Raw genomic sequence first — 21,580 nt, forward strand, 5'->3', positions numbered from 1 at the left:
CTCATGACATTTTTTTTTCTTTAAATCATAAACAAATGACATTGTCATTTACATTGCCAATACACAGCACTCTGCACTCAACAGCACACAGCACCCTGCACTCAACAGCACACACCGCTCTGCACCTGCACTTACTGCTCTGCACACTCACTCTGCATTCTGCACTCACTACTCTGCACTCACAACTCTGCATTCTGCACTCACTACTCTGCACTCACAACTCTGCATTCTGCACTCACTACTCTGCACTCACAACTCTGCGCTCACAACTCTGCGCTCACAACTCTGCGCTCACAACTCTGCGCTCGCAACTCTGCGCTCACAACTCTGCGCTCACAACTCTGCGCTCACAACTCTGCGCTCACAACTCTGCACTCTGCGCTCACTACTCTGCACTCTGCGCTCGCTACTCTGCACTCTGCGCTCGCTACTCTGCACTCTGCGCTCGCTACTCTGCACTCACTACCCTGCACTCACTACCCTGCACTCACTACCCTGCACTCACTACCCTGCACTCTGCACTCACTTCTCTGCACTCACTTCTCTGCACTCACTTCTCTGCACTCACTTCTCTGCACTCTGCACTCACTTCTCTGCACTCTGCACTCACTACTCTGCACTCTGCACTCACTACTCTGCACTCACTACTCTGCACTCTGCACTCACTACTCTGCACTCTGCACTCACTACTCTGCACTCTGCACTCACTACTCTGCACTCACTACTCTGCACTCTGCACTCACTACTCTGCACTCTGCACTCACTACTCTGCACTCTCTGCACTCACTACTCTGCACTCACTACCCTGCACTCACTACCGTGCACTCTACACTCACTACCCTGCACTCTACACTCACTACTCTGCACTCTACACTCACTACTCTGCACTCTACACTCACTACTCAGCACTCACTACTCTGCACTCACTGCTCTGCACTCACTGCTCTGCACTCACTGCTCTGCACTCACTGCTCTGCACTCACTACTCTGCACTCACTACTCTGCACTCACTACTCACTACTCTGCACTCACTACTCTGCACTCACTACTCACTACTCTGCACTCACTACTCTGCACTCACTACTCTGCACTCACTACTCTGCACTCACTACTCACTACTCTGCACTCACTACTCTGCACTCACTACTCACTACTCTGCACTCACTACTCTGCACTCACTACTCTGCACTCACTACTCTGCACTCTGCACTCACTACTCTGCACTCACTACTCTGCACTCACTACTCTGCACTCTGCACTCACTACTCTGCACTCTGCACTCACTACTCTGCACTCTGCACTCACTACGCTGCACTCTGCACTCACTACTCTGCACTCACTACTCTGCACTCTGCACTCACTACTCTGCACTCACTACTCTGCACTCACTACTCTGCACTCACTACTCTGCACTCACTACTCACTACTCTGCACTCACTACTCTGCACTCACTACTCACTACTCTGCACTCACTACTCTGCACTCACTACTCTGCACTCACTACTCTGCACTCACTACTCTGCACTCTGCACTCACTACTCTGCACTCTGCACTCACTACTCTGCACTCTGCACTCACTACTCTGCACTCTGCACTCACTACTCTGCACTCTGCACTCACTACTCTGCACTCACTACTCTGCACTCACTACTCTGCACTCACTACTCTGCACTCACTACTCACTACTCTGCACTCACTACTCTGCACTCACTACTCACTACTCTGCACTCACTACTCTGCACTCACTACTCTGCACTCACTACTCACTACTCTGCACTCACTACTCTGCACTCACTACTCACTACTCTGCACTCACTACTCTGCACTCACTACTCTGCACTCACTACTCTGCACTCTGCACTCACTACTCTGCACTCTGCACTCACTACTCTGCACTCTGCACTCACTACTCTGCACTCTGCACTCACTACTCTGCACTCTGCACTCACTACTCTGCACTCACTACTCTGCACTCACTACTCTGCACTCACTACTCTGCACTCACTACTAGGCATTCACTACTCTGCACTCACTACTCTGCACTCACTACTCTGCACTCACTACTCTGCACTCACTACTCTGCACTCACTACTCTGCACTCACAACTCTGCACTCACAACTCTGCACTCACAACTCTGCACTCACTACTCACTACTCTGCACTCACTACTCTGCACTCACTACTCTGCACTCACTACTTTGCACTCTGCAGTCACTACTCTGCACTCTGCACTCACTACTCTGCACTCTGCACTCACTACTCTGCACTCACTACTCTGCACTCACTACTCACTACTCTTCACTCTGCACTCACTACTTTGCACTCACTACTTTGCACTCACTACTCTGCACTCACTACTTTGCACTCACTACTCTGCACTCACTACTCTGCACTCACTACTCACTACTCTGCACTCACTACTCTGCACTCACTACTCTGCACTCCCTACTCTGCACTCACTACTCTGCACTCACTACTCTGCACTCTGCACTCACTACTCTGCACTCTGCACTCACTACTCTGCACTCACTACTCTGCACTCTGCACTCACTACTCTGCACTCTGCACTCAATACTCTGCACTCTGCACTTACTACTCTGCACTCTGCACTCACTACTCTGCACTCACTACTCTGCACTCACTACCCTGCACTCACTACTCTGCACTCACTACTCTGCACTCTGCACTCACTACTCTGCACTCTGCACTCACTACTCTGCACCCTGCACTCACTACTCTGCACCCTGCACTCACTACTCTGCACTCACAACTCTGCACTCACAACTCTGCACTCACAACTCTGCACTCACAACTCTGCACTCACAACTCTAGACTCACTACTCTGCACTCACTACTCTGCACTCACTACTCTGCACTCACTACTCTGCACTCACTACTCTGTACTCACTACTCTGCACTCACTACTCTGCACTCACTACTCTGCACTCACTACTCTGCACTCACTACTCTGCACTCACTATTCTGCACTCACTATTCTGCACTCACTATTCTGCACTCTGCACTCACTACTCTGCACTCTCTGCACTCACTACTCTGCACTCACTACTCTGCACTCACTACTCTGCACTCACTACTCTGCACTCACTACTCTGCACTCCTCACTACTCTGCACTCCTCACTACTCTGCACTCTGCACTCACTACTCTACACTCTGCACTCTGCACTCACTACTCTGCACTCTCTGCACTCACTACTCTGCACTCACTACTCTGCACTCACTACTCTGCACTCAATACTCACTACTCTGCACTCACTACTCTGCACTCACTACTCTGCACTCACTACTCTGCACTCACTACTCTGCACTCTGCACTCACTACTCTGCACTCTGCACTCACTACTCTGCACTCACTACTCTGCACTCTGCACTCACTACTCTGCACTCTGTACTCACTACTCTGCACTCACTACTCTCTGCACTCACTACTCTCTGCACTCACTACTCTCTGCACTCACTACTCTGCACTCACTACTCTCTGCACTCACTACTCTCTGCACTCACTACTCTCTGCACTCACTACTCTACACACTCACTACTCTGCACTCACTACTCTACACACTCACTACTCTGCACTCACTACTCTGCACTCACTACTCTGCACTCACTACCCTGCACTCACTACCCTGCACTCACTACTCTGCACACTCACTACTCTGCACACTCACTACTCTGCACTCACTACTCTGCACTCACTACTCTGCACTCTGCACACTCACTCTGCACACTCACTCTGCACTCGCTACTTCGCACTCTGCGCACTCTGCACTCACACTCACCTTCTGCCTCACAGAGGGATGAAGTGAGCGCCGTTCTACTGGGCAGACCTGGGGTCGGGCGGGAGGGTCACCAGGGGCGCGCACGGCTTATAGAGCTATACCGATCAACACAATATTCTCCGGAGTGCCATCCATCTACCGCAGTAGCAGAAATTAGTTTGAAAGCATTGTCGAAGAATGCTAAAAAGCGCCTCATTTAGAAGCGATGAACAGAATTCAATTTTTAGAGCTCCCATGATGTGAAAACAATTTACAATGTACTGTGAACAAACTATTTACGAAGATAAAATATTAGTGAGATAGGTAGTAATCCTTATGCATATTGCCAGATAAGCAGGTGCACCAATGGTCCTCTACACTGGAAAGTCATTTTGAGCATGTAAACACTTCTCAGAAGACAATCTCCTTGACTACAGCGGACCTGCAACAGTGTGCAAAATGTCATGACATTTTGTGTTTATGTACTCTGCTGTATAGATATTTATTGCCCTAATTTCTTTTCAGTATTAGAGGATATCTTTGAAAATACAAGCCTATTATGGAAGTGGATAGAAATGATTATGATCATCGTGGCTAACACAAAGGTGCAGTGAGGAAAGTGAGTGGCAGATATTGCCACCTCATGGTAACTGAGTATAGTGGGTCCAGTGGTAGCTTGCACAGCCACGTTCTTTCACTCCGTGTCCAGACTTTCACACTGTGGAATGGGGTTCAAGTCCCAGCGTCGGCTCTCCCAGAGATTACAAAAAAACATGCTGATCGAAAGAAATAAAATTAAACAATACCGATTGGCGTGACGAGGATAAATCCATGTGCAGTGCACCGCCCCCTTACCTTGTAGACACCGCAGCCCAAGAAAACATGATTGATGGAGCAAAACGGTGGTCTAATTGTCCATAGCCAAAGTATATAACAAGCCGAGGATCAACGGGCGTGAAAACAGCGTGGTGGGCGCGCACGTGACGCAGCGTGGGCGTACACATCAGCTGAAGGATCGCCGGAGAAGACACCGAGTCTGCCTGCTGCCATGACTGACCCACTGCGGAGGGAAAGAGCCCGGTGAGTGTGGGTAGAGGGGGGGGCGGCAGAGAGGGAGTGGGCAGAGAGGGATGGGGTGTGTGTGTGTGCGTGTGTGCGTGTGTCTGTTTCTGTGTGTGTCTGTGTGTGCACGGCGCATGCCTGCCTGTGTGTGTGCGCGTTCACAGACCCTGGTCGGCGCGTTCACAGCTCTAGCTCCCTTCAGAGCGAACTCCATAACAATAGGTCTCGATGCCGAGACCTAAAAAGCAGTACAGCCAATGATGAAAACAGACTTGAATTGAATGATATTTAGCTTTGTGTTTACCTTCTTTAAATACATTGTTGATTACACAATAGACAGCAGTGAAGGTCAAAGGATTTATGTGAGTCTGTGGCTGCTGCGTTCACTGCGTAATTATGGATTTACCCCATAATTTACACTATAAATAACAATATTTCGCACAGATTTTGTTTCTTCCTCAAATGTAGGAAAACAGATAATGTGCCACATCATTTTCTCTTTCGAATGCATAATTTGTATAACCTTGTCGCATAATTTGGTCCTCTGTGCTGGATAAGCTCAGTAACACTGACAATAGTAAAGCTCTACAGAATGGATTAGAAATACCATTATAATAATGAAATTCATATTCAAAGGGAACTCTGAAATATTTCTAACATTTTGCAGTGAAACCTGTTTATACACTGCATTTTGTGCAATCAAACACAGAAACATCCACACTTGCAAACTTGTTATAGCTTGTTACAGCTGTGGAGTGGACAGTACCCCCCAAACGAGACACTCCCATCCAGTGCAGGCTTCAAGGGACACTGCTGTGGGGAGGCTAGTACTGACCACCCAGTCCACTAATACCAGGTGAAAGCTTCACAGACTCAAGGGGCCCAGCTGCAGGGTTGGCCATTTCTCCACAACAGGTAAGCCACCAACCAGTGTAGGTTTCACAGGCTCAAAGGGCCAGGCTATGGGGGGGGCTAATTTTACTGGTGTGGACCCTGCCACTGGTAGCAGGCTTCACAGGCTACATCATCCCGATAGCTTGGGGCCTAGTACCGCCCACCCAGTAAACCAGCACTGAGTGCAGGCTTTACAGGTTCAATGGTCCCAGCTGCAGAGAAGCTAGTACCCCCACCCAATCAGGTACAGCAACATGGGGTGCAGGCTTCATGTGCTCAAGGGGCCTGTCTCCTGGTGGGCCAGTACTTCCCACCCAGTACACCATCACTGGCTGCAGGCTTCACAGAATCAAGGGGCTCAGCTGCAGAGGCAATAGTAAGTCTCAACCAGTATACCACCTCCAAGCGCAAGCTTGACTGCAGCGCACGGGCGGGAGATACGACATGAGATAGTACTGTCAAACTACTGCTATCCGGCATTCCAACACCAGAGCAAGCATCATGAAATGAAAATGACTGTCTGTGCATGGCCATGCAGCTGACCCCTGCTGTGTACGGCGAAGGCTGTAAAAGAGGTCAGACACCTATGGAGTGTGAGGTGTGGGCAAGAACAGATGTCATGCACAGCAGCCCACCCCTGCTGCATTTGGCCAAAGGCTGTCTGCAAAGGGGGTCAAACGCCCATGGGATGGGGGACAGAGCTTGGCCAGAGTCAAGGCCCTGAACCCTGCCCATATAGTGTACAACTTTGAAACCACTGTCTTACCCTCAAAGATCATTCACTATGACTGTTAGTGGCCCACAAAAAGTGGGTTGCAGGTACTGACCAGAGGTCAAACCATGCACACCTCCCTCGACTGCACACAGCCAAAGGCCACCTGTTGATGCCCAGTGCTGGGACTGCGAGACCCTGCAGTCCACCTCTGCTAGGTGCAGTCAAAGGAAGTTTGTTAGGATATGTTTGAGAACAGCTTTTGCATATACAATCCCTGGTGTTGTTAGGATACAGGGGCTTACCTAAAAACCATGATATGGAGCCAATCCCTGCTTCGTGTGTCTACAAGCTAAGTCCTGCAATCAGGGCCGGCTTTAACACTGGTGGCACCCCGTGCAAGATTGTCTTTTGGCACCTCCACCAATGACCACCTCTTCCACAGATTCCCTCACTAGCACCCTTTAACAGTTCCCCTCAAGTCTCCATAACCACTGTCTCTCGGATTAATTTAGTTTTATAGCACTGCTCATACCAGAGTAAGGGGTCAGAGCACTTTACATCACACACACATATGTGTGTAAATCAATGTATAGGAAATGCTACATCAGACAGGACTACAAGGTGCAGGAGTGACATGTCATTGAAACTCGTAGGCAATAAAGTTTAAGAGTTTTTATTCTGGAAAAGCACAAATTCAGATTGTAAAATATAGCATCATTGTTAGGGGTTCTCTTTTATAATAAGAATTGTTTTCTACCCAATTGAACCCTTTTCACAAGATTAGGATAATGAAAGACTGGGAAAAAAACATATAGCTCTAACATATACCTTGCAGTTTGAATGCACCTTTCTGATTACAGTTACTAGCTCAATGTTCTGTATTAGGATTTTAACTTATAAACAACAAGAATAGCTCTCTTACATAAGCAGTAACCTACTTATTTACATTATATGCACTTTGTTATCTGCATAGTAATTACAAGTTTGTGGCTGGGTCAACTTTGCGCAACACCAACTAAAATTAGTATTTTCCAAATAAGTGGCTCAAGGGAACAAGGGAAAAACGGCCACTCACGTCCTAAAACTCCTCTGTGACAACACAGAGAATACAAGAGAAAAGATATATTGTCCCCGAGCACAAAACAACAGTTACTAGTTAATTCTGAGAGAAAAGAAGAACCAAATCATATTCTTTCTTTTTCAAAGTACATTAAATCAGTTCCTTTTTATTTTCTTTTTTTATTTTCTCTTCAAATATCAAAGGGTCTCCATCATATTTTCAATCTTCATAATTCATAAGTTCATACAGAATGTAGCCAACAAAGCAAGAACCAATGCCAGTACTTGTTTCGTCACGGGAAACAATCACCCAATGACTTCTTCAGGGCTACAACAAAAAATAAAGAACAAATAATATATACAATTTCTTGAAATTAACAATACCATACCCTCACCAGTAGGCATAGGAAAACACACCTATCACCACCATGGTTTAACAAAGAAGGACAAGATAAAGGAGTGCAAGAGGAACGAAAAAATAATAATAATAATATGGAGCCTTCAGAAAGACGTGACATTGTGTCCTTCGTCTATCTCTGAGCTAAGTGGTAGGCGTTCGTGTTATCGGGTATTTAAACGCCGAGCTATGGCGGTCCCGGTTGATTATGATTTCGGAACCCTAATTGATGTCGAAGGGAGTACTCTCCCAGGTAAGTGTATTGGGGAAGATACAGGTTAATTTTAAGAATGCCTAATGCCTGGGGAATGCCAATATATGAGCAAAATGGGTCATTAGGTTCTTTGAACATGGGCACTCCCTGTTGTAAATCTCAAGATATTCTTCGCCCTGATATCTGCTCTTAGAAAATGTGGTGTTTTGTTTTTAATTACTCTTTCGCAATTCAGATGGAGTTATCTTAATATTTGTAGCTAGTAACCTAGGACATGTTACGTCTTTTAAATGAGGATATTATTCGTTATCACTTCTGAGATTAGGTAACTGTAATATTTACCACCCTGTGGAAAATGAATGGATATGTAATCTGGTAACGAATATGAGAGGGGTAGCTTGGGGGTTTATTGGAGGCTTTATTAATATACCGATTAACAATGATACTGTGGACTACAGCCATAATTACAGTGGTCGCTTTACTTCTGACGGACCCCTGTGAAGCTGCTTGATTTGGGTAACATTAATTATTGTGAAGTTACCGAATATATGTTGTCTTATGCTTGCTCCTCTATAATTCAGGGTCGAGTTGGGTTAGATTTGAGCAATCTAACCATATTTATAGCGCATATCTTCCTTTTTTGCACATGGGGGCTAATATGAAATGTTGGACTTTAGCGATATGAATTTTGATATATCTATCTTCCCACCTTCCTTCTTTTGCAGATATAATTTTACTATTCTCTCTGAACAATTGTGGAAACAGATTGAGGTAATTTATTTCCCACAAAAAGAGTTGTTTGTCTGAATTTTCTCTTTGTTTAGACAACTCAATGGAATAATTAGTATAACATTGATGATTATTATTGGTGAGATACCTAAGATGGTTATTTTATTTTTCTTCATTAGCGATTGAGCGTATTGATGAAGGATGTAGATCATTGCATATGAAGAATATTTGAATTTGAGTAGGTACTATGAGCTGTATTATTAGTCTGATTATATTATGATGTGTTTTGACTTTTCTTATGTTTCTATTTTAGTTTTATATTGTTACATGAGAAATAGGTGACACCTGGAATGTGGTTGTTGTGTCTTTGAAAGAAAAAAAGAAAAATTCCCTTTATGGTGAGTAAACTTATTGTCCCTTTGGATAGAGGGTGCTCCCTAGATATTAGTCTCTTCTAATAAACTATATTTAAGATCTTGATGTTAAAACATGGAAACAAGGTCTCGCGTTATTCTGCATGTGATCCAAGTGCTATTTATACATCTTAAGCGAATATCAGTAGTTGGCATTTCTTACTCTCCGCCTACTCTCTGTTGTGTGGTTACAGGTGTAGTGATGAGTGACACCTTTTGTTTTTCTTTATTTCTTATGCTTTCACTGGGTTATTGGTTAGTGTTTTACGTGACCTTTTTTCTTTCCTCTTGCACTCCTTTATCTTGTCTTTCTTTGTTGAATCATGGTGGTGATAGGTGTGTTTTCCTATGCCTTGTGGTGATGGTATGGTATTGTTAATTTCAAGAAAATTGTATATATTATTTGCTCTTTATTTTTTGTTGTAGCCCTGAAGAAGTCATTCGGTGATTGTTTCCCGTGACGAAACATGTGTTGGCATTGGTTTTTGCTTTGTTGGCTACACTCTGTATGAACTTATGAATTATGAAGATTGAAAATGTGATGGAGACCCTTTGATATTTGAAGAGAAAAGAAAAAAATAAAATAAAAAGGAACTGATTTAATGAACTTTGAAAAAGAAAGAATCTGATTTGGTTCTTATTTTCTCTCAGAATTCACTAGTAACTGTTGTTTTGTGCTCGGGGACAATATATCTTTTCTTTTGTTATCTGCATAGTACACATTCTTAGCAGCAGGCATTTTAACCCTTTGTGCTACCTTGGGATGAATCAAAACCTCCACTAGACAAACCTCTAGTAGATTAATCACCAGAGTTATCTTGACATTTTAATTGATGCATGATTATTGCCGGAGGCCAGGAAGGTGGCAGCAGGTGCTTTTAAAATGATAATATACTTGTAAAAATGATGCCCCCACCCTAAGTGAGCGCCCGGTGCAGTGGCACCGACCGCATGCCCTAGAGCCGGGCCTACCTGTAATGGTTAAGTTGCCTACAAACGTTTTCTACAGAGACTGCAGCTGTTCACTACTAGTCACAGCCATAATATGTGAACAAAAATGGTTGAAATTTAACATAGGTTTAGGTTCAGAAAACACTTCCATGTTGAATATGATAAAAGAACATAGAACTTCACTAAAAAATATTCAAGTGACGTTATGATTAGTTTTGATTAACACCATAATGTATGTTTTAAAAAAACTTCTGAAATTCACTGAAAAATAGAGTTAAACTGCATTCATGGTTACAAAACCAAACATAAAACCACTTAAATTCGCCAATTATGGTTTATTAAGGATGTATGACGTTACAACGTGTTATTTTACAACGCAGACCGTTACATCGCAATTTTTACAACGCAGGATCCATTACAATGCATGCCTTTACAACGCATGTCGTTACATAGCAGATACTATTACAACGCATGCCATTACAACGTAAGTATAGGTAAGTATATCTTTATTTAAAAATGTAATTAAGTTAATTTAATTAATGTAATTTAATTAATTTATAAATTGTAATTAAATTAAATTATTTAAAATAATTTAATTTATTTGAATTAAATTAAATTAAAAAATGGAATTATTATAATTCAATTAATTTAATTTATTATATTTAATTTAATTTAATTAATTGTAAATTGTATTTAATTTAAATTAATTAATTTAAATTAATTAATGCAATTTAATTAATTTATAAATTGTAAATAATATAAATTAATTAATTTAATTTAATTTTATTAATTTAATTTAATTAATTTTAAAATTGAAATTAATTTAATGTAATTAATTTAATTTAATTAATGTAATTTAATTAATTTATAAATTGTGAATAATATAATTTAATTACTTTAATTTAATTTAATTTATTTAAATAATTTAATTTATTTAAAGTCGTTTTTTTTTTAAAAACGGAACCCTAAAAATACCCCTGTACCCCAAAACGCAAACCCAGCCCTGAAACCTAAAAATACCCCTGTACCCCAAAACCAGCCCTAAAACCTAAAAATACCCCTGTACCCCAAAACCAAAACCCAGCCCTAAAACCTAAAAATACCCCTGTACCCCAAAACCCAAACCCAGCCCTAAAACCTAAAAATACCCCTGTACCCCAAAACCCAAACCCAGCCCTAAAACCTAAAAATACCCCTGTACCCCAAAACCCAAACCCAACCCTAAAACCTAAAAATACTCCTGTACCCCAAAACCCAAACCCAACCCTAAAACCTAAAAATACCCCTGTACCCCAAAACCCAAACCCAGCCCTAAAACCTAAAAATACCCCTGTACCCCAAAACCCAAACCCAGCCCTGAAACCTAAAAATACCCCTGTACCCCAAAACCCAAACCCAGCCCTGAAACCTAAAAATACCCCTGTACCCCAAAACCCAAACCCAGCCCTAAAACCTAAAAATACCCCGTACCCCAAAACCCAAACCCAGCCCTAAAACCTAAAACTATTACAACGCATGCCATTACAACGTAAGTATAGGTAAGTATATCTTTATTTAAAAATGTAATTAAGTTAATTTAATTAATGTAATTTAATTAATTTATAAATTGTAATGAAATTAAAATATTTAAAATAATTTAATTTATTTGAATTAAATTACATTAAAAATTGGAATTAATATAATTAAATTAATTTAATTTATTATAATTAATTTAATTTAATTAATATTAAAATTGTATTTAATTTAAATAAGTAATTTAAATTAATTAATGTAATTTAATTAATTTATAAATTGTAAATAATATAAATTAATTAATTTTATTTTATTTTATTAATTTAATTTAATTAATTTTAAAATTGAAATTAATTTAATTTAATTAATTTAATTTAATTAATGTAATTTAATTAATTTATAAATTGTAAATAATATAAATTAATTAATTTAATTTAATTTAATTTATTTAAATAATTTAATTTATTTAAAGTCGCTTTTTTTTAAAAAACTGAACCCTAAAAATACCCCTGTACCCCAAAACCCAAACCCAGCCCTAAAACCTAAAAATACCCCTGTACCCCAAAACGCAAACCCAGCCCTGAAACCTAAAAATACCCCTGTACCCCAAAACCACCTCTAAAACCTAAAAATACCCCTGTACCCCAAAACCAAAACCCAGCCCTAAAACCTAAAAATACCCCTGTACCCCAAAACCCCAACCCAGCCCTAAAACCTAAAAATACTCCTGTACCCCAAAACCCAAACCCAACCCTAAAACCTAAAAATACCCCTGTACCCCAAAACCCAAACCCAGCCCTAAAACCTAAAAATACTCCTGTACCCCAAAACCCAAACCTAACCCTAAAACCTAAAAATACCCCTGTACCCCAAAACCCAAACCCAGCCCTAAAACCTAAAAATACCCCTGTACCCCAAAACCCAAACCCAGCCCTGAAACCTAAAAATACCCCTGTACCCCAAAACCCAAACCCAGCCCTGAAACCTAAAAATACCCCTGTACCCCAAAACCCAAACCCAGCCCTAAAACCTAATACCCCGTACCCCAAAACCCAAACCCAGCCCTAAAACCTAAAAATACCCCTGTACCCCAAAACCCAAACCCAGCCCTAAGACCTAAAAATACCCCTGTACCCCAAAACCCAAACCTAGCCCTAAAACCTAAAAATACCCCTGTACCCCAAAACCCAAACCCAACCCTAAAACCTAAAAATACCCCTGTACCCCAAAACCCAAACCCAGCCCTAAAACCTAAAAATACCCCTGTACCCCAAAACCCAAACCCAGCCCTAAAACCTAAAAATACCCCTGTACCCCAAAACCCAAACCCAGCCCTGAAAACTAAAAATACCCAAACACCCCAAAACATATACCTCAGTACCCCAAAACATATACTCCTATACTCATACTTATTTTTAAAATTACTTAAATTAATAAATTTAATTTATAATATAAACAAAATAAATAAATATATTTATTTATAATTAATAATATTTAAATTAATAAAATAATATTAAATAAAATAAAAAAAATTATATAATTACCTATACTTACGTTGTAATGGTATGCGTTGTAAAATAGCATATGCTATGTAATGTCATGCGTTGTAAAGGCATGCGATGTAATGGAACCAGCGTTGTAAAAGTTGCGTTGTAATAGACTCCCGTTGTAAAAGTTGCGATGTAACGGTGCAATACCTTTAATAAACTAACCAAAACTTCCACCGAAATGAACTTCAACATGCACTGCTTTTAAATTCACATCAGTCATGACATGTTAAATGACATCAGTGGTGACATCTCAAATGGCACTGTTTTTGACATCACTGATGATATCATACCTTTATACCAATACTCTGCTACTGGCCATGTCCTCTTTCCAAGGCACTAGGCCAGTCCTCTGTGAGCAACCAACCCGTGATACACATAACTTATGGAAACGGACAGCAAAGTTTGGCCACTGAGTTGGCATTTTCAGCCAGGCCCTATGAACAATCGTCTGCAGGTGGTGAACACCAGCACCCACAGTCCTCAGCTGTATACAGCAGAGTTTAGTCTCAGGGCCACACTTACAATTACACCATAAGCTAAACTGTCTCTGAGATGCTCACCCTTACAGTGCACGCCCCTTGAGTGATACGCAGTGAAGCATAATCATAAGCGAAATCCTGTACCCAAACTCCCATAACTAATGAACCCTCACTTTACACCCTCTTTTGTTATAGTACTGGGGTTTGACTGTATAACAGGAGAAGGTGGTAATCTCTGGTTCAGACAACCTTTGGCTTTACTTAGGGGTGGTTGGCAACAGGCTTTGGCTTTAAGTCAGAACCTGGACTGAAACATCTCTCAGCACCGAACACTAGCTGTATACAGCGTTTAATCTGTGCAGCAGGGATTACTATATGCACCCAAACTTTTCCAGGTTGTGATTCTTGCCCCATATGATCATCAGTTTCCACAGCATAAGTTGCCTCTATGGACTAGTTTATGTCCAACACATGCACTTGTCCCTGTACAAGGAGTAATACGATGTTATATATGACCATAGGACTTTTTTTCTATTTTCGTTTTTAAAAATGTGTTAGGTTCATGGGTGATGTCCTCTATGATGTCATCAGTAAGCCCTCTATGATCTCATTTCACATGTCAAGAGTGATGAATTATGTGAATTGATGCACTGCTTATGGTTATTTTACGGAACCACTTCTAGGGAATTTTTTTTCAGTGGCTTTTAGGTTTTGTTTAGTAACCATAACAGTACTTTAACTGTGTTTTTTCAGTGAACCGACACTACTGTGTTTTATATGTACGCATGTAATCACTGAAAATAATCATGGCTACAAGTACATTATGGGTAGGCTCAGGTTTCATTCGTACAAAACCATTTAGTTCCCTGAGCCAATTATAACTTACACCCCACGCAATGCACTGCTTATGACCTTACATATTACATCAGTCCTGACATAGTGGGTGACATTAAATGACATCACATCATCCTCAATAAATAGTGGGTGGGGTTGGATTGTATGTGTGTGAAGGAGAGAGTGAGAGAGAAAGAGATGTCATAATGGCAAGAGCCAGCAGACAGCAAACTGGCCTTCACAATTCTAATGGTAATTGTAATTGTAAAAGATTGTTATATAGCGCAGACTGCCACCCTACTGGTATCTTGGCGCTTAGACTAGAGAGTGACCATCATACGAGCGGATCAGAGTATCAGGAAATTAAGAATCAGTCCTTGGGAAAGAGCCAGGTTTTCAGACTCTTTCTGAACTCGGTCAGAGAGTTGATTTGTCTGACACTCTGAGGTAGCTCATTCCATAGATGTGCGGCACCCACACTAAATACCCACCCCCCCCCAACCTAGAACATTTGATTCTGGGAATCGTCATCAAATTTTCACTAGAGGAGCGAAGCTGCCTCTTGGGATGGTACCAGGTGAACTTCTCCTGCAGTGGAACTGGGCCCAGATCATATATCGCTCTGTGTACCATACAGAGCGATTTAAAATGGACCCTTTCCTTGATAGGCAGCCAATGGAGGTCTCTCAAGGCCAAGGTAGTAGAAGAGCTGCGTTGCCTATTTAACACCAGTTTTGCTGCCATAGACTGGACTCTCTGCAACCCCTGAAAGATGTGCTGTGGTGCTCCCAGATACAGGGAGTTGCAGTCCAACCTGCTTAGCACTATACTCCTCAATACAAGGGAACGCGAGTCCTTTGGTAGCAGTGGGAGAATCTGCCATAACATGCGCATCAAAGAGAAGCCCACACTGGCGGTTTTGTTTGCCTGCAACTCCATTTGAAGATTGCCATCCATCAAGACCCCCAAATTACCCACCGTACTGACTGGGACCAGAGGTTCCTTCTCAGGGGTGAGCCTAAACTCCAGTGGAATGTGCTTAGACATCTTAGCAGATGAGCAGTACACCACCTCTGTTTTCCCACCACTAAACTGCAGAGAGTTTCTCCCAAGTCAGCCAGCAGTCTGACGCATACACTCCTGGAACGTATCCATGGATACTGCGTGTTTCCCTTCCAAGGAAAACACCAATTGGGTATTGTCAGCGTAGTTGACCAGGTCGACTCCAAACGATTTAATAATGGGGAGCAGGGGCTACAGATAGATATTGAATAGAATAGGGCTGATCGCAGACCCTGCGGTACCCCTTGGACTACAGGAGATTTACTAGAGGTAAATGGTGCCATGGTCACCACCTGTTGGCTCCCCAATAGGTAGGACTGTAGCCACTGTAAAGCCCGTCCTTTCACCCCTATCTTCCCCAGTCTATTCACCAATATTGCATGGCTCACCGTGTCAAATGCGGCCGACATATTGAGAAGCACTAAAAGAGTAGCATTCCCGTTGTCGGCTCGCATTCGTAGATGGTCCAACACGGTTGCCAGAGCCGTCTCAGTGCTGTGACCTGGGCGGAACCCAAATTGGTCCCTATCCATCAGTTGATTATCCTCCAAATAGCATGATAGAGTCTTGCTTACTGCCTTTTCCAAGATTTTAATCGGATATGGCAGAAGGGAGATAGGTGTAAAACTTGCTGGAATTGTAGGGTCCAATGAGGACTTCTTAATCAGAGGTGTCACCACTGCTTGCTTCCACCTCTCCGGAACCGTACCTTCTTCCAAGGATTGGTTACAGATCTGTCGCAACCAGGGGAGAGTATCTTCTTGACCAGATGTCTTCCAGATTTTATGTGGAAGGGGATCAAGAGGAGAACCCGAGGACACACTGTGAGCCAAGTTGTTAAAAGAGGCATAGGTGAGGGTTTAGAAATTTTCCAGAGAGGTTGTCAGCCGCAGTTCCACATCTGACTTCTGAGCAGGATTATCCTGCTCACCAATATTGTTAGGATGGAAATCTCCAACAATTTTGTCTTCAAAATGGAAGGCAATCTCATCGCAAAGTTTCTGCGATGCGGCCACTTTATTGCTCATACAAGTCGGGGTAGAGAGGTCCTTAAAGATCTTAAAAAGAGCTTTAGTACTGTTGGGTGCTTGTAAAGTGGTGTTAGCATAAAAGTCTGCTTTAGACTTTAAGATAAGCTCCTTATATTTAGCCTGAGCTGATCTCATTTCTTTCTTATCTAGCTCTAAGTACTTCTTTTTCCATTTCCTCTCAGCTTTATTATATGACAAACGTTGTTGTTCCAATTCTTCATTGTACCAGAGGGCTGTGGTTTTGTTCCTATTCTTGAGCTTTTTTACCGAGATTAGCTGGTCCAAGGTGTCAGTTATGTGTTTACAATATATTTTGTAATTTTCCTCTACTATAGCGGTGGGGCAAAGTGATTTACATTTGGGAAAATCGGGTGGGTCCTATTTCTTCCTAATTTCGCCCACTCCCTTCCTCTCCGGTATGTCACCGGACGATTAGTATTAACCTCTAAGCAGGGTAACACGATGTTAAAATGGATTAAATAATGATCAGTCCAGCTTTGTGGTACTATATTTAACACTTCATTCTCAGACTGATTGGCAAACAGGAGGTCTAGAGCATGCCCCCTTGATGAGTAGATGGTTTTACTAGTTGTTGTAGGTTGAGATTCACACATGTGTGCCTCAAATCTCTCAGGTGACTGCCTGGGCTCCCTTTATCCCACAACTTAAAGTCTCCCAGTATGATCGTTCCGGAATGAGTTAGAGTCAGGTTAGTGATGGTGTCTAAGAGTGTTTGATATTGAGTATCGTGTCCTGGGGGTCTATAACAGATCATTTCTGTAAGTAGGCTGCCTCTAGGTTCCTGCAGCGAAAAGCCCAGGAGTTCTATCCCTATGACATCATCTATCTTGAGTGTCACAAAATTCCACTCCTCCTTAAAAATCACTCCCACCCCATCTCCTCTGTTCCCCGCCCTCTGTTTGTGAAGGATTTTATAACCTTCAGGGCAGGCGAGTCCCATTTCTACCACAGAGTCGACGCTAGTCCACATTTCCGTTAGGAATAGTACATCCAGATTCAGATCTTCAATCAGAACAGACAGCTCCCGGTGATGTTTGACTAGCGATCTACTATTGATCAGTCCACAGTTAAGGGGCTTTTTCACGTAGCCCATAGCATGCGGCGGGTGATTGTGTCCTTTACTCTCCCTCTTACCTATATTCAACAGCTGTTCTTTAGAATATACCCTTCGACCTTGTTCTCCTTCGAAATGGGCTGGGTGGCTGGCACTCAGCACGTCCGGAGCGTGGACGGGCGCAGACGGGCTTCCATCTGGCGCGCCTCTGGCGCGCCCGCTGAGCGCTTCTATTGCCCGTCTTAAATAGGCAGGCAAGTGTAGTCAGCCCACAACTAGAGCACACTCCAAAATGGCGCTGAGAAAGGGCGAGTATCCTCTAGATCCCTCACCCAAAAAGGCGCTGATACTGAAATTGAAGGGCTTTGAACCCCGCTAAAACAGCGGGTGAGCTGAATGATCTTAAAGTGCTGGTAAGCGGCCTTTTAACTGTGTAGTCTTTCCTTAAAAAGCAAAATTAAAACAATTGTTAAACAATTCTTAAAAAAACGTTCACATTTGCAGCAACACCGCGAGAATGTTAGCAGCGTTTTATGCCCCAGTAATCCTTAAACAATAGCCAGCGCAGAGTCAGGTCAATTATAGTCTGGTTGGCAAAGCTAATTGTGGAGTGGTTACAAGGGTTACATTTAGGTGTGTGTTTGTGTGCCCGAAGAGGATGTAGACAAAGCTCCCCAGCTGGACACTCAGGCATGGCTAGCATGGAGTAGCAATCAAGTGTGTGTGGGCGAGTATGTGTGCACCCAACTAAAGAGCTCTGGTAGCACACACATTCCGAAAGGTATTCAAATGTGAGTGCATCAGCAGAATAGTGTGTGTGTGTAGATGTGTGTTTGTGGAGCACTGTAGATCAGGGATCAGTGCAGTGGTAATGATGTATGTTACTTCCGTGAATAGCAGAAAGTGCTGAACGTCAAGGAGTGTGTCTATGGAGCTGTGTGTGTGTCACTCTGGAAAAGGAAAGAGTCTAACGGTAGGAGAGCAAGTTTGATTGAGGGCCTGGGTGTGAATGAGAAAGACCTGAGGCTGATACAGGTCTGTACTAAGATGTAGTGGGAGAGGTAAGTCTGGCTAAAGCAGAGGGACGCTGCAAGTGAGATGCATTGGCAGAAGCCTTTCTTTATGATTTGGGAATGGAATAATATGGAGCACTGATGGCGAGAAATTAAGTTCATTGGCAGAGCAATGTGAGACCAGAGTAGATGCAGGGGGTGTCGAAAGTCAGGAGTGTTATTTATTGTATATGTGGCGGAGTGTTGCAGTGCTGACACCTATGGGGATCTTAATACCAGGAATGATGTGCATCGGCAGAGCTGTGCTAGGGCTGAGTCTTGCATCAATTTAAGCTCCCTAATTGCTGTACAAGATATCACACTGAGTATGAATTTCAGTCATCGCTGGACCATCTCTTGCATTGGGTGTAAGTCTCATAGCTTAAAGACGAGTTTTATTCACTGTTCACTGGGTGTGACTGTTTGCAAGTCACACTTTCTGGAGCACAACTTCACTCACTTGATGCTAGGTCCACAATCTAATGTACAGATTCACTCATTTGGTGGGAGTCCTACACCTCAGAGAACAGTCTTGCTCACTGGATGCTTCCACTGATTCACAACATAAATGATCTTATGTGATCTCAACCAAAATCTAGTATTGGGTATCTATCTGCACCATTTAACCCCATCTTCTCAAACGTACCTTGGGATGATGAACCGGCAACCACTTCAGACAGGAGACAACTGTCAGACTTGGTCACCACATAATGAAAGAACTAGAAAGATTCACAGGTGCCCTCTCTGACTGAGCCTATGCCATCATAGCACAATTAGGTGTCAATTGTACCTCCAAATGTACTGTTTAACCCTCTTTTGCATGTTATTGTCTGGTAGAAAGACGGGAGTACTCTCCTAAAGGAAACTTGCCTTGCTTTGTCGCTGTAAGACTGATCAGCTATTTATCACTATCACTTACAAAGATCACCAGCTGCCATACGGGGTTGGTTGTATTACACTTTTTTGTATCATCCTTTTTTTTCTTCACCTTGTTTTTATTCCAGGATTGCACACAGCTTAGCATACATTATGTCGCACTTGGTTACAGCATACAAGGATGGTGACAAAAAACGTCTTACATATATCAGAGTATCCCACCGTACCCGCAGAGCCCTCGAGAATGGCCCAGGACATAGACAATGGGCAACACCGCAATTCACACTTTTCCTTGTTGGATGTGCTGTACAATTCCATTGAACTTAATCATGAACAATAACAACGCAGATAACAAACTGAAAACTTTGGCAGCAATTGGCAGAGGCGACATAGTCTATACTTTCCTAAATCATATAAACAGGTTAAGTATATGCTGGGATCGATCTCCCTCACTCCCAGGGTGGACCCTTGGCTTACGCAGTTGTAGTTCTGTGGGAATTTAATATGGGCTAACATTTCAAGGTTTTACCTATCAGCGGGCATAGACATAAAGCATATCAAATATCCAACAGCAGTCCCACAGGGGACCAGCACCCCGACTCATGGAGGCCGTTTAGGCCAATGACCCGTCCCACCATAGTCTCCAATGTGCCGATCATCTCAGGCGCTGCTCACTCCCCATTCACCCTTTCTCATTCAATAGCATTTAATCAGCCAGTGGGTTGGTCCCTCACTTCTGCATCTTTGAAGTGGAGGCCGTCATCTGGGGTGAGTGGTGTGCCCTCTCCCGTCCGCCCAACTGAATGTATCTCTCCAACATGGCTCCCCAGGTCTCCAAATCACATTCAGCATTTTCATCCATGTAAACTAAGTGCAAGCGGCGCTCCTCAGCCACACCCCACTAACACATTCTCCATTTGACCAGGCGATGGGGCGCTGAGTGCGTCCAGTGTATGGGAATACGACATTTGGACAACATAAGTCCCAAGAGAGTAAACTTGTGTTGTATAAAGGTCTATGATTTAAGGAGCAGTAGAACCCCCAGGAGACAATGTTTGATCGATGCCTCAATAGAGAGTCCTGTGGCCTCCCGCAGTAGTCCCAGGACTCTCGACCAGTATATCTGGACTCAAGTACAGTCCCAAGTCATTTGTATAAATGTTGCGGGGTCAATGCTCCATCTGGGGCACACTGATGATCGCCCCACATTAAATCGTGACAGTCGATGGGGGGCAAGTATGTAGGCTGTAAGGAGTGGAATTGAGTACGTTTAAATCAAGCGTTGCTGGCCACCTTCCAAACCTGTGCAAGAGCCAGTAGCCACTCCCCCTCCGTAAGGGGGAACGTCAAGTCCACCAGCCATCTAACCTGGATCATTGAAACATTGACTGAGCGATCTGCCTTCAAGTATGTATACAGTGAGGGGATCAATCCCCTGAGGGAGCCCGGGTCAAGGAGGAGCATCAAGGTATGGGATTTTCCAGGTCTTTTTTGTATTGTCCTTAGAGCTTTGGATGCCTTATATTGTTGATTGGTGCTAGCAATATGAACGTTTTTCTTGATGTTCCACGTGCTTTCACCTAGCAGAATTTGTATCAGATGTTCCTCATTTAGCCTCTCTAGTTCCCCCGCCCGGCTTTCAGCCTTTTCTATACTGCTGCTGAGCCTGCTCTTCAAGTCCCTAGACCTGCTCTGCTGCTGTGCTTGGCGGCTTCTAAGAATGTTCCCGCTGTCATTCTCTAGACAGATCTGCTGATCTGGGCTACTGCTAGACCTATTGTTCTTGGCCTCTATACCCTACAGTACTTTAGGAAGGAAGTGGAATGGAGTGGACAACATTGTCCACCATTCAAACTATATCACTTCGGGCCTGTGCTGACTCCCTGGCCTTCCATTAA

The sequence above is a fragment of the Lissotriton vulgaris genome, chromosome 2_1 (assembly GCF_964263255.1).
Source record: "Lissotriton vulgaris chromosome 2_1, aLisVul1.2, whole genome shotgun sequence".
Classification (NCBI taxonomy): domain Eukaryota; kingdom Metazoa; phylum Chordata; class Amphibia; order Caudata; family Salamandridae; genus Lissotriton; species Lissotriton vulgaris.